Raw genomic sequence first — 16,049 nt, forward strand, 5'->3', positions numbered from 1 at the left:
GAACATGATGATGATTTAGATGTGTATGCCAAGAAGAAGAAAGACCACAACTCTATGGCAAACATGTACAAAGAGATCCCTGATAAAGCTTTGGAGACACACAAGCTTGGATCTGTACACTATTTGTTGTCTGTTCTACCCACTATCAACACCATCTTAAGGCATACTTTGCTACCCAAGTCTGGAGATCACAAGATGATTAGAGGACATTCCATTAACTTGCTGAAAATCTTTGATGTACCTCAAAAATTCAAGGTCATGAGTCTTATTGTAGAGACAATCAAGAGGACAGCTGCTGACCAGAAAAGATCTTGTGGGTATGCTCCACACATTCAGGAGCTCATCAACTCAAAGATGGGCACATGCACCTATCTGTTGGACAAGGAGCACTTACCTTTGCACCCAGAACTTGAAGATAACACAGTTGTGATGAATGAGAATGAACCTTCATCAGCACAAACACAAGAGAAGAGAGCTAAGGCTAAGGCAGAAAAAGCTGCAAGGATGCCAACTGCCGAGGAAGCATCTCAGGTGTTGCTGAAAAGCAAACAAGATCAATTGAGTTATCTGATACAAGCAACATTGAGGATTGAGAAGGGATTGGCCACCCTGACTCGGAATCAAGAGAGCTTGGAAAGGATTGTTGAGACAAAATTATATGATCTTGACCTCAAGGTGATTGAGATATAGACTGCAGTTGAGCAGCTCCGGGAGGAAGCTGAGGAGAGGAGAGGGAAGGCAACTACGGGTGCTTTTCAGCGAGTGTCACGAGGTCAGAGGTCTGCTGCAGTGCCAGTACTAGATTCTAGAGCTACATCGTCAGCACCAGCAGCTACAGCTTCAGTGCCACCTCCAGCACCCACTCCACCAGCTCCAATTACATCAATAGATGCTTTCTTCCTTGGAGTTCTCTCTACACCACCTCTTGAAGACCAAGCCTGAGAGATGCATTTTCAAACTTTTTGGTAACGTGTTGCCAAAGGGGGAGAAATGTATAGATCATATGCTTCGAGAGAGAGTGTTTTTGCTTCTTTGTCTCTCTTGCTTGTGGTTGAACTTTATTGTGTGCTTCGTTGATACTCTATTTCTGTGTGAGATACTTGTTTGATCATGTGTTTGATCATATGCTACTTTAATTCTTGCCTGGATGATATTATCTCTTATATCCCATATATGATCATTCACTTTTCTTGGTGATGAGTGCATGCTTTTAATTTCCATCATTTTGAGCGCTCCACCAAGATGTATGTGACATGGAAGAGTAACCCATGATCCTAATCGATTGTGCATTTGAATTCAAAAGCAAATTTTAAATAATGCACAAAATTAGGGGGAGCTCTTGTTTATCACATACTTCTCAAAGTGACGATTTATTTCCATCTTATGATCATTTGTCGAAGCTTTGATCTATATGTTGTCATCAATTACCAAAAGGGGGAGATTGAAAGTGCAACTATCCCTGGGTGGTTTTGGTAATTCCTAACAACATATAGCTCATTGAGCTAATGATATCTCAAGATAAATATTTCAGGAAAGCTCAGTGATTGCAATGGCATGGATTAGAAATGTGGACCCCTCAAAATGCTAAGGACAAAAGATTGGCTCAAGCTCTAAAGCTCAAGACTCTACATTTTACTTTTAGTGATCCAAGATCACATTGAGTCCATAGGAAAAGACAATACTATTAAAAGGGGATGAGGTGTGGCTTAATGGGTTGCTTGCTCAAAATGCTTAGTGATATGCTCCAAAAACCCTCAACTACTTTCTCATATCCACATATGTCCCAAACCAAAAGTCAAACTTGGACCCACTGAAACTTTCTATCCGGCGCCACCAAGTTCATTTTACATAGCCACTGCCACAAACCCTAGTCACTTCGGTCTTACCGATAGGGATCTCGGTCTTACCGATAGGGATCTCGATCTCACCGAGATGGGATTGCAACCTCTCTGTTTCCCTTTGTAACGTTTTGGTCCAACCGAGATGAGCCATCGGTCCCACCGAGTTCGCAATGCAAACTCTATGTTTACCTTTCGTAATGTTTCGGTCTCACCGAACTAAGTGATTCGGTCCCACCAAGTTTGCCAGACCAACTCTCTGGTTAGCCTATTACCAAAATCGGTCCCACCGAGTTTGTGTAATCGGTCTCACCGAGGTTACGTTATGCCCTAACCAATCGGTCACACCGAGTTGACATGTCGGTCCCACTGAAAAGCTTAACGTTCACATTTTGAACTAAATCGGTCTGACCGAGTTTCATTATTCGGTCCCACCGAGTTTGGTGATTTGTGTGTACCAGTTAGATTTTGTGTGGAGGCTATATATACTACTCCACCCACTCTTCATTCGTGGAGAGAGCCATCAGAACATGCCTACACTTCTAACATATATTTTCTGAGAGAGAACCACCTACTCATGTGTTGAGGTCAAGATATACCATTCCAGCCATATGAATCTTGATCTCTAGCCTTCTCCAAGTTGCTTTCCACTCAAATCTTCTTTCCACCAAATCCAAATCAGTGAGAGAGAGTTGAGTGTTGGGGAGACTATCATTTGAAGCACAAGAGCGAGGAGTTCATCATCAACACACTGTCTATTACCTTTTGGAGAGTGGTGTCTCCTAGATTGGTTAGGTGTCACTTGGGAACCTCCGACAAGATTGTGGAGTTGAATCAAGGAGTTTGTACGGGCAAGGAGATCGCCTACTTCGTGAAGATCTACCCTAGTGAGGCAAGTCCTTCGTGGGTGATGGCCATGGTGGGATAGACAAGGTTGCTTCTTCATGGACCCTTCATGGGTGGAGCCCTCCGTGGACTCGCGCAACCGTTACCCTTCGTGGGTTTAAGTCTCCACCAATGTGGATGTACGATGGCACCACCTATCGGAAGCACGCCAAAAATCTCCGTGTCTACATTGCGTTTGCTCCCTCCAAACTCCTCCCCTTACCTTCATGTGCAATGTTTTACATTCCGCTGCTATACTCTTAGACTTGCATGTGTAGGTTGATTGCTTGACTTGTGCTAAGTTGTTAAAATCTGCCAAGACTTAAAATTGGGAAAAGGCTAGATTTTTATTTGTTCAAGTAGTCTAATCACCCCCCCTCTAGACATACTTTCGATCCTACAGGAGTACATAGTTGCCTCGGAGGCAGCGCAGGAAGCAGTCTGGATGAAGGAGTTCATCACCGACCTAGGAGTAATTCCCAATGCATCGGGCCCGACGACTCTCTTCTGTGACAAAACTGGAGCTATTGCCCTTGCCAAGGAGCCCAGGTTTCACAAGAAGACCAGACACATCAAGCGTCGCTTCAACTCCATTCGTGAATATATTCAAGATGGAGACATAGATATTTGTAAGGTGCACACGGATCTAAATGTCACAGATCCGTTGACTAAACCTGTTCCACGAGCAAAACATGATCAACACCAGAACTCTATGGGTGTTCGATTCATCACAATGTAACTAGATTATTGACTCTAGTGCAAGTGGGAGACTGTTGGAAATATGCCCTAGAGGCAATAATAAAATGGTTATTATTATATTTCCTTGTTCATGATAATTATCTATTGTTCATGCTATAATTGTATTAACCGAAAACCATAATACATGTGTGAATGCATAGATCACAACATGTCCCTAGTGAGCCTCTAGTTGACTAGCTCGTTGATCAATAGATGGTTGTGGTTTTCTAACCATGGACATTGGATGTCGTTGATAATGTGATCACATCATTAGGAGAATGATGTGATGGACAAGACCCAATCCTAAGCATAGAACAAGATCGTGTAGTTCGTTTGCTAGAGCTTTCCTAACGTCAAGTATTGTTTCCTTAGACCATGAGATTGTGCAACTCCCGGATACCGTAGGAGTGCTTTGGGTGTATCAAATGTCACAACGTAACTGGGTGACTATAAAGGTGCACTATAGGTATCTCCGAAAGTGTCTGTTGGGTTGGCACGAATCGAGACTGGGATTTGTCACTCCGTATGACGAAGAGGTGTCTCTGGGCCCACTCGGTAATGCATCATCATAACGAGCTCAATGTGACCAAGGAGTTAGCCACGAGATCATGCATTACAGAACGAGAAAGAGACTTGCCGGTAACGAGATTGAACGAGGTATGGGGATACCGACGATCGAATCTCGGGCAAGTAACATACCGATGGACAAAGAGAATTGTATACTGGATTGATTGAATCCCCGACATCTGTTGGGGAACACAGTATTTCAAAAAAATTCCTACGATCACGCAAGATCTATCTAGGAGATGCATAGCAATGAGAGGGGAGAGTGTGTCTACGTACCCTCGTAGACCGAAAGCGGAAGCGTTTAGTAACGTGGTTGATGTAGTCGAACGTCTTTGCGATCCAACCGATCAAGCACCGAATGCACGACACCTCCGTGATCTACACACGTTCAGCTCGGTGACGTCCCTTGAACTCTAGATCCAGCTGAGGCCGAGGGATAGTTTCGTCAGCACGACGGTGTGATGACGGTGATGATGAAGTTACCGACGCAGGGCTTCGCCTAAGCACTACGACAATATGACCGAGGTGGAAATCTCTGGAGGGGGGCACTGCACACGGCTAAGAAATCGACTTGTGTGTCTATGGGGTGCCCCCCTTCCCCGTATATAAAGGAGTGAAGGAGGGGAGGTCCGGCCTCCTATGGCGCTCCCTGAGAGGGAGGGAAGGAAAGGGGGTGGCCCCCCTCCCAATTCGGATTGGGCATGGGGGGTGCGCGCCTCCCACTTGGCCGCTGAAAGGATCGATATGGTTGACTAGAGGGGGGGTGAATAGGCAACTAACATTTTTTTGCTTTTCTTTACCAAATTAAACTTTGCATCAAAGTAGGTTGTATAGATGTGCAACTAGGTGAGCAACCTATATGATGCAACAACAACGAGCACACAAGCAAGCAAGGGAAGTAACACTAAAAGGCTTGCACAAGTAAAGGTAAGAGATAACCAAGAGTGGACCCGGTGAAGACAAGGATGTGTTACCGAAGTTCCTTCCTTTTGAGGGGAAGTACATCTCCATTAGAGCGGTGTGGAGGCACAATTCTCCCCAAGAAGCCACTAGGGCCACCGTATTCTCCTCACGCCCTCACACAATGTGAGATGCCATGATTCCACTATTGGTGCCCTTGGAGGCGGCAATCGGACCTTTACAAACAAGGTTGGGGCAATCTCCACAACTTAATCGGAGGCTCCCAACAACACCACGAAGCTTCACCACAATGGACTATGGCTCCGTGGTGACCTCAACCGTCTAGGGTGCTCAAACACCCAAGACTAACAAGATCCGCTAGGGATTGTTGGGGGATCAAAGTTCTCTTGGTGGAAGTGTAGATCGGGGCCTTCTCAACCAATTTGAGCAAATCAACAAGTTTGATTGGCTAGGGAGAGAGATCGGGTGAAAATAGAGCTTGGGGCATTAATGGAGCTTTTGGGGTAAGAGGTGAGTCAACGAGGAAGAAGGGGACCCCATTTTATACTAAAGGACCCCATCCAACCGTTGCTCCCAAAATAGCCCCGCAGAGGGCGGTACTACCGCTAGACCCAGCGGTACTACCGCCCAGCCGGGGAGGGCTTGAAGATAGAGGAGGGACCAAGCCCAGCACGGTACTGCCGCGGTGGTAGGGCGGTACTACCATTCTCGAGCGGTACTACCACACCTACTACCGCTGCAAGTGCCGCTCAACCCGACACGAGATGCCCCCCCCCCCGAGTCGAGGCTGTAGTGGCCCGGTACCGCAGCGGTACTGCCGCTGAGGACCCTCAAGCGGTACTACCGCTAGGCACCGCGGTACTACCGCTGGTGCCAAAGACTGCCCATTCAGCAGGGAATCAAACCTCCAACGACGCGGGAAGGCCCAGAGGGTGTGAAATGGAAGTGTACGTGATGATTCCACCCTAGCCTTACCAAAGCGGACCCCCTCTTGATAGTACGGTGACTCCTACGAAACTAGTCCACCAAACAAGAAACGAAAGAGCTACACCATCTTGAAAAACACTCTGAGGGGAAAGAAATCGTCTCGTGCCAAAGGATGAATCTCTGGAATGCTCAAAGCACACGGTTAGTCTGCAAACATGTTGTCATCAATCACCAAAGCTACATCGAGAGAGATATGCCTTAGCACCTCCTCCTCTCTCCCACCATAGCCCAATAAGGCCCATCCCCGGGGGGACCCGGTAACCCCACGGTACTCCGGTATGTACTTGATACACCTCGGAACCATTCCGGTGTCCGAATATAGTCATCCAATATGTCAATCTTCATGTCTCGACCATTTCGAGACTCATCGTCATGTCCATGATCTCATCCGGGACTCCAAAATTTCTTTAGTACATCAAAACTCATAAACTCATAATATCGATCGTCATCAAACGTTAAGCGTGCGGACCCTACGGGTTCGAGAACTATGTAGACATGACCGAGACTCATCTCTGGTCAATAAAAATAGCGGAACCTGGATGCTCATATTGATTCCTCCATATTCTACAAAGATCTTTATCGGTCAAATCGCATAACGACATACGTTGTTCCCTTTGTCGTCGGTATGTTACTTGCCCGAGATTCGATCGTTGGTATCATCATACCTAGTTCGATCTCGTTACCGGCAAGTCTCTTTACTCATTCCATAATGCAACATCCCGCAAATAACTCATTAGTCACATTGCATGCAAGGCTTATACTGATGTGCATTACTGAGAGGGCCCAGAGATACCTCTCCGACAATCGAAGTGACAAATCCTAATCTCGATCTATGACAACTCAACAAACACCATCGGAGACACTTGTAGAGCATCTTTATAATCACACAGTTACGTTGTGACATTTGATAGCGCACTAAGTGTTCCTCCGGTATTCGGGAGTTGCATAATATCATAGTCATAGGAACATGTATAAGTTATGGAGAAAGCAATAGCAATAAACTAAACGATCATAATGCTAAGCTAACGGATGGGTCATGTCAATCACATCATTCTCTAATGATGTGATCCCGTTTATCAAATGACAACTCATGTCTATGGTTAGGAAACTTAACCATCTTTGATTAACGAGCTAGTCAAGTAGAGGCATACTAGTGACACTTTGTTTGTCTATGTATTCACACATGTACTAAGTTTCTGGTTAATACAATTCTAGCATGAATAATAAACATTTATCATGATATAAGGAAATATAAAAAACAACTTTATTATTGCCTCTAGGGCATATTTCCTTGAGTCTCCCACTTGCACTAGAGTCAATAATCTAGATTACATTGTAATGATTCTAACACCCATGGAGTCTTGGTGTTGATCATGTTTTGCTCGTGAGAGAGGCTTAGTCAACGGGTCTGCGATATTCAGATCTGTATGTATCTTGCAAATCTCTATGTCTCCCTCCTTGACTTGATCGCGAATGGAATTGAAGCGTCTCTTGATGTGCTTGGTTCTCTTGTGAAATCTGGATTCCTTTGCCAAGGCAATTGCACCAGTATTGTCACAAAAGATTTTCATTGGACCCGATGCACTAGGTATGACACCTAGATCGGATATGAACTCCTTCATCCAGAATCCTTCATTTGCTGCTTCGGAATCAGCTATGTATTCCGCTTCACACGTAGATCCCGCCACGACGCTTTGCTTAGAACTGCACCAACTGACAACTCCACCATTCAATAAAAATACGTATCCAGTTTGTGACTTAGAGTCATCCGGATCAGTGTCAAAGCTTGTATCGACGTAACCATTTACGACGAGATCTTTGTCACCTCCATAAACGAGAAACATATCCTTAGTCCTTTTCAGGTATTTCAGGATGTTCTTGACCGCTGTCTAGTGATCCACCCCTGGATTACTTTGGTACCTCCCTGCTAAACTAATAGCAAGGCACACATCAGGTCTGGTACACAGCATTGCATACATGATAGAACCTATGGCTGAAGCATAGGGAATGACTTTCATTTTCTCTCTATCTTCTACAGCGGCCGGGCATTGGGTCTGACTCAACTTCACACCTTGTAACACAGGCAAGAACCCTTTATTTGCTTGATCCATTTTGAACTTCTTCAAAACTTTATCAAGGTATGTGCTTTGTGAAAGTCCAATTAAGCGTCTTGATCTATCTCTATAGATCTTGATGCCCAATATATAAGCAGCTTCACCGAGGTCTTTCATTGAAAAATTATTATTCAAGTATCCTTTTATGCTATTCAAAAATTTAGTATCATTTCCAATCAACAATATGTCATCCACATATAATATTAGGAATGCTACAGAGCTCCCACTCACTTTCTTGTAAATACAGGCTTCTCCAAAAGTCTGTATAAAACCATATGCTTTGATCACACTATCAAAGCGTATATTCCAACTCCAAGAGGCTTGCACCAGTCCATAAATGGATCACTGGAGCTTGCACACTTTGTTAGCACCTTTTGGATCGACAAAACCTTCTGGTTGCATCATATACAACTCTTCTTTAAGATATCCATTAAGGAACGAAGTTTTGACATCCATTTGCCAAATTTCATAATCATAAAATGTGTCAATTGCTAACATGATTCCGACGGATTTAATCATCGCTACGGGTGAGAAGGTCTCATCGTAGTCAACTCCTTGAACTTGTCGAAAACCTTTCGCAACAAGTCGAGATTTATAGACAGTAATGTTACCGTCAGTGTTAGTCTTCTTATTGAAGACCCATTTATTCTCTATGGCTTGCCGATCATCGGGCAAGTCAACCAAAGTCCACACTTTGTTCTCATACATGGATCCCATCTCAGATTTCATGGCCTCAAGCCATTTTGCGGAATCCGGGCTCATCATCGCTTCCTCATAGTTCGTAGGTTCGTCATGGTCAAGTAACATGACTTGCAGAACAGGATTACCGTACCACTCTGGTGCGGATCTTACTCTGATTGACCTACTAGGTTCGGTAGTAACTTGATCTGAAGTTTCATGATCATCATCATTAGCTTCCTCACTAATTGGTGTAGGAATCGCTGGAACTGATTTCTGTGATGAACTACTTTCCAATAAGGGGGCAGGTACAATTACCTCATCAAGTTCTACTTTCCTCCCACTCACTTCTTTCGAGAGAAACTCCTTCTCTAGAAAGGATCTATTCTTAGCGACGAATATCTTGCCTTTGGATCTGTGATAGAAGGTGTACCCAACAGTCTCCTTTGAGTATCCTATGAAGACACATTTCTCCGATTTGGGTTTGAGCTTATCAGGTTGAAGCTTTTTCACATAAGCATCGCATCCCCAAACTTGGGTTTCTTGCCAAACCATAGTTCATATGGTGTCGTCTCAACGGATTTCGATGGTGCCCTATTTAATGTGAATGCAGCCATCTCTAAAGCATAACCCCAAAATGATAGTGGTAAATCACTAAGAGACATCATAGATTGCACCATATCTAATAAAAGTGCGGTTACAATGTTCGGACACACCATTACGTTGTGGTGTTCCAGGTGGCGTGAGTTGCGAAACTATTCCGCATTGTTTCAAATGAAGACCAAACTCATAACTCAAATATTCACCTCCACGATCAGATCGTAGAAACTTAATTTTCTTGTTACGAGGATTTTCCACTTCACTCTGAAATTCTTTGAACTTTTCAAATGTTTCAGATTTATGTTTCATCAAGTAGATATACCCATATCTGCTCAAATCATCAGTGAAGGTCAGAAAATAACGATACCCGCCACGAGCATCAACACTCATCGGACCGCATACATCAGTATGTATTATTTCCAATAAGTCTGTGGCTCGTTCCATTGTTTTGGAGAACGGAGTTTTAGTCATCTTGCCCATGAGGCATGGTTTGCAAGCATCAAGTGATTCGTAATCAAGTGATTCCAAAAGCCCATCAGCATGGAGTTTCTTCATGCGCTTTACAACAATATGACCTAAACGGCAGTGCCACAAATAAGCTGCACTGTCATTATTAAACTTATATCTTTTGGCTTCGATACTATGAATATGTGTATCACTACTATCAAGATTTAGTAAAAATAGACCACTCATCAAGGGTGCATGACCATAAAAGATATTACTCATATAAATAGAATTACCATTATTCTCTTATTTAAATGAATAACCGTCTCGCATCAAACAAGATTCAGATATAATGTTCATGCTTAACACTGGCACCAAATAACAATTATTCAGGTCTAAAACTAATCCCGAAGGTAGATGTAGAGGTAGCGTGCCGACGGCGATCACATCGACTTTGGAACCATTTCCCACGCGCATCATCACCTCGTCCTTAGCCAATCTTCACTTAATCCGCAGCCCCTGTTTCGAGTTGTAAACATTAGCAACAGAACCAATATCAAATACCCAGGCGCTACTACGAGCATTATTAAGGTACACATCAATAACATGTATATCAAATATGCCTTTCACTTTGCCATCCTTCTTATCCACCAAATACTTGGGGCAGTTCCGTTCCAGTGACCAGGCCCTTTGCAGTAAATGCACTCGGTCTTAGGCTTAGGTCCAGACTTGGGTTTCTTCACTTGAGCAGCAACTTGCTTGTCATTCTTCTTGAAGTCCCCCTTCTTCCCTTGGCCATTCTTCTCGAAACTGGTGGTCTTATTGACCATCAACACTTGATGCTCCTTCTTGATTTCTACCTCTGTAGCTTTTAGCATCGCGAAGAGCTCGGGAATTGTCTTATCCATCCCTTGCATATTATAGTTCATCACGAAGCTTTTGTAGCTTGGTGGCAGTGATTGAAGAACTCCGTCAATGACGCTATCAACTGGAAGATTAACTCCCAGCCGAGTCAAGTGATTGTGGTACCTAGACATTCTGAGTATGTGTTCACTGACAGAACTATTCTCCTCCATCTTAAAGCTGTAGAACTTATTGGAGACTTCATATCTCTCAATCCGGGCATTTGCTTGAAATATTAACTTCAACTCCTGGAACATCTCATATGCTCCATGAAATTCAAAATGTCGTTGAAGTCCCGGTTCTAAGCCGTAAAGCATGGCACACTGAACTATCGAGTAGTCATCAGCTTTGCTCTGCCAAGTGTTCATAACATCTGGAGTTTCTCCTGCAGCGGGTTTGGCACCTAGCGGTGCTTCCAGGACGTAATTCTTCTGTGCAGCAATGAGGATAATTCTCAAGTTATGGACCCAGCGTGTAGTTGCTACCATCATCTTTCAACTTAGCTTTCTCTAGGAACGCATTAAAATTCAATGGAACAACAACACGGGCCATTTATCTACAACAACATAGACATGCAAAAATACTATCAGGTACTAAGTTCATGATAAATTAAAGTTCAATTAATCATATTACTTAAGAACTCCCAATTAGATAGACATCCTTCTAATCATCTAAGTGGTCACGTGATCCATATCAACTAAACCATGTCCGATCATCATGTGAGATGGAGTAGTTTTCAATGGTGAACATCACTATGTTGATCATATCTACTATATGATTCACGCTCGACCTTTCGGTCTCAGTGTTCCGAGGCCATATCTTCATATGCTAGGCTCGTCAAGTTTAACCCGAGTATTCTGCTTGTGCAAAACTGGCTTGCACCTGTTGTATGTGAATGTAGAGCTTATCACACCCGATCATCACGTGGTGTCTCGGTACGACTAACAGTAGCAACGGTGCATACTTAGGGAGAACACTTATACCTTGAAATTTAGTGAGAGATTATCTTATAATGCTACCGACGTACTAAGCAAAATAAGATGCATAAAGGATAAACATCACATGCAATCAATATAAATGATATGATATGGCCATCATCATCTTGTGCCTTTGATCTCCATCTCCAAAGTATCGTCATGATCACCATCGTTACCGGCTTGACACCTTGATCTCCATCGTAGCATCATTGTCGTCTCGCCAACTACATGGTGATTGCATTTCATATAATAAAGCGACAACCATATGGCTCCTGCCAGTTGCCGATAACTGTGTTACAAAATATGATCATCTCATACAACAATTTATATAATCACGTCTTGATCATATCACATCACAACATGCCCTGCAAAAACAAGTTAGATGTCCTCCACTTTGTTGTTGCAAGTTTTACGTGGCTACTACGGGCTTAGCAAGAACTGTTCTTACCTACGCATCACAAACCACAACACGGTATAGTGATTGCTTTTTGATCTTCAGAAAGAACCCTGTTCATTGAATCCGATTCAACTAAAGTTGGAGAAACTGACATCCGCCAGCCACCTATGTGCAAAGCATGTCGGTAGAACCAGTCTCATGAACGCGGTCATGTAATGTCGGTCCGGGCCGCTTCATCCAACAATACCGCCGAATCAAGAAACAACTAGTGACGACAAGCAATATGTATATACCCACACCCACAACTCCTTTGTGTTCTACTCGTGCATATAACATCTACGCGTACACCTGGCTCGAATGCCACTATCGGGGAACGCAGTATTTCAAAAAAATTCCTACGATCACGCAAGATCTATCTAGGAGATGCATAGCAACGAGAGGGAGAGAGTGTGTCTACGTACCCTCGTAGACCGAAAGCGGAAGCGTTTAGTAACGCGGTTGATGTAGTCGAACGTCTTCGCGATCCAACCGATCAAGTACCGAACGCACGACACCTCCGTGATCTACACACGTTCAGCTCAGTGACGTCCTCCAAACTCTAGATCCAGCTGAGGTCGAGGGAGAGTTTCTCAGCACGACGACGTGATGACGGTGATGATGAAGTTACCGACGCAGGGCTTCGCCTAAGCACTACGACAATATGACCGAGGTGGAAATCTGTGGAGGGGGGCACCACACACGGCTAAGAAATCAACTTGTGTGTCTATGGGGTGCCCCCCTCCCCCGTATATAAAGGAGTGGAGGAGTTGAGAGCTGGCCTCTTATGGCGCGCCCTAAGGGGGGGTTCCTACTCCTCGTAGGAGTAGGTTTCCCCCCTTCCCTAGTTGGAGTAGGAGAAGAAGGAAGAGGGAGAGGGAGGGAAGGAAAGGGGGGTCGGCCCCCCTCACAATTCGGATTGGGCTTGGGGGGCGCCCGCCTCCCACTTGGCCGCCTCCTCCTCTCTCCCACCATGGCCCATTAAGGCCCATTAACTCCCCGGGGGGTTCTGGTAACCCCCCGGTACTCCGGTAAATACTCGATACACCTCGGAACCATTTCGGTGTCCGAATATAGTCATCCAATATATCAATCTTCATGTCTCGACCATTTCGAGACTCCTTGTCATGTATATGATCTCATCCGGGACTCCGAACTACCTTCGGTACATCAAAACTCATAAACTCATAATACCGATCGTCATCGAACGTTAAGCGTGCGGACCCTACGGGTTCGAGAACTATGTAGACATGACCGAGACTCATCTACGGTCAATAACCAATAGCGGAACCTGGATGCTCATTTTGATTCCTACATATTCTACGAAGATCTTTATCGGTCAAACCGCATAACGACATAAGTTGTTCCCTTTGTCATCGGTATGTTACTTGCCCGAGATTCGATCATCGGTATCATCATACCTAGTTCAATCTCATTATCGGCAAGTCTCTTTACTCATTCCGTAATGCAACATCCCGCAACTAACTCATTAGTCACATTGCTTGCAAGGCTTATAGTGATGTGCATTATCGAGAGGGCTCAGAGATACCTCTCCGACAATCGGAGTGACAAATCCTAATCTCGATCTATGCCAACTCAACAAGCACCATCGGAGACACCTGTAGAGCATCTTTATAATCACCCAGTTATGTTGTGACGTTTGATAGCACACTAAGTGTTCCTTCGGTATTCGGGAGTTGCATAATCTCATAGTCATAGGAACATGTATAAGTTATGGAGAAAGCAATAGCAATAAACTAAATGATCATAGTGCTAAGCTAACGGATGGGTCATGTCAATCACATCATTCTCTAATGATGTGATCCCGTTTATCAAATGACAACTCATGTCTGTGGTTAGGAAACTTAACCATATTTGATTAACGAGCTAGTCAAGTAGAGGCATACTAGTGACACTTTGTTTGTCTATGTATTCACACATGTACTAAGTTTCTGGTTAATACAATTCTAGCATGAATAATCAACATTTATCATGATATAAGGAAATATAAACAACAACTTTATTATTGCCTCTAGGGCATATTTCCTTCAACATCGTGGTTCATCCAATGAGATCATCGTGGAACATGTGGGAGCCAACATGGGTATCCAGATCCCGCTATCGTTTATTGCCGGAGAGATGTCTCGGTCATGTATGCATGGTTCCCGAACCCGTAGGGTCTACGCACTTAAGGTTCGGTGACGCTAGAGTTGTTATGGGAAATTGTATGTGGTTACTGAAGGTTGTTCAGAGTCCCGGATGAGATTCCGGAAGTCACGACGAGTTCCGGAATGGTCCGGAGGTGAAGATTTATATATGGGAAGTCCAGTTTCAGTCGCCGGAATAGTTTACGGGGTTATCGGTATTGTACCGGGACACCGAAAGGTGTCCGGGGGTCCACCGGGCGGGGCCACCTGCCCCGGGGGACTTAATGGGCTGAATATGGGAGGGAACCAACCCCCAGTGGGCTGGTGCGCCCCCAAGGGCCGAAGGCGCCTAGGGTTGTAAACCCTAGGGGGAGGGGGCGCCTCCCACCTTGCTTGGGGGGCAAGTCTCCCCCTGGCCGCCGCTACCCTCTGGATGTATCTAGGGGGCCAGCCCCCTCTTCCCTTCCCCCTATAAATAGTGGGGGGGGGAGGACAGCCGCACCCCTTTCCCTGGCGCAACCCTCCCCTCCTCCTCCTCCTCCTCCTCCTCCTCCTCCTCCGTAGTGCTTAGCGAAGCCCTGCCGGAGAACCACGAGCTCCACCGCCACCACGCCATCGTGCTGCCGGAGTTCTCCCTCGACTTCTCCTCTCCCCTTGCTGGATCAAGAAGGAGGAGACGTCCCCGGGCTTTACGTGTGTTGAACGCGGAGGCGTCGTCCGTTCGACGCTTGGATCGGATCTTCCGTGATTTGAATCGCTGCGAGTACAACTCCATCAACCGCGTTCTTGTAACGCTTCCGCTTAGCGATCTTCAAGGGTATGAAGATGCACTCCTTCTCTCTCATTGCTAGCATCTCCTAGATTGATCTTGGTGACACGTAGGAAATTTTGAATTATTACTACGTTCCCCAACAGAGTATCTTTGCAATCCTACTATAACGATTTGCTTCATTTCTTTCTTGAAATGTTTTATGAACAGTTTGAATTTATTCTTTTGGAAGGCACACAGCTGCTTAAGTAAACACATCAGGCTTCTCTCTCCATCCCCTCTTCTAGTTATTTTTTGTCATGTCCCTTAGCATCACATAGGTGCTATGATATTAAATTATGGTTATTTAATAAATGATAAAACATGTAAAATAACAATTTGATTAGCTTAGATTGGATGCCAAGTTTAGCAGTGGTGCTGTTTTTTCTTAACCTTTAGCATATATTCCCAACAAAAACATGGAATTGAAGTAGGATGGTGAGGGGGAAGAAGTGGGAGATAGATAGAGCTACATGTAATGAAACAACCAGCTAAATGTTGTCCTCGAGGGCAGAGCTCCTTTTCAACAAAAACGTGGAATTGAAAAAAGGGACATTAGGGAGGAGAAGAAAAAGGAAAGGTACAACTCTACTTGTATGTCTAAAGGAAGAGGATGGACTTCGAGAAAAACAAGGTGGGTCAAGGTTGATACTTAACATGGAGAGGATGTAGATGGAGATGTTGAAGGCATGAGAGCATATGAAGCTTGAGAAGATGAAGGCGAGGGACAACATTGAGTTTGAAAGAGAGAAAGAAGGTGAGGATCGCATGGATCACTGAGGAGTCGAGGACATGTTGGCTGATACTAGCCTCATGGATAATGATGTCGTGGATCACCATCATGCGCAAAGACATCAATGTGTGCAAGAAAGAAATCCTTGATTCATTTGTTTTATCAGCTATGTATGAATTATTGAATTAGCTGTCGCCGATCACATTTGTTGTTGGGTTGTTTGACTTGTTAGTTATTTAATTGTTGAACTGTTGTGTGCAATATTTATTGTTGAAT

The sequence above is a fragment of the Triticum dicoccoides genome, chromosome 3A (genome assembly GCF_002162155.2).
Source record: "Triticum dicoccoides isolate Atlit2015 ecotype Zavitan chromosome 3A, WEW_v2.0, whole genome shotgun sequence".
Classification (NCBI taxonomy): Eukaryota; Viridiplantae; Streptophyta; class Magnoliopsida; order Poales; family Poaceae; genus Triticum; species Triticum dicoccoides.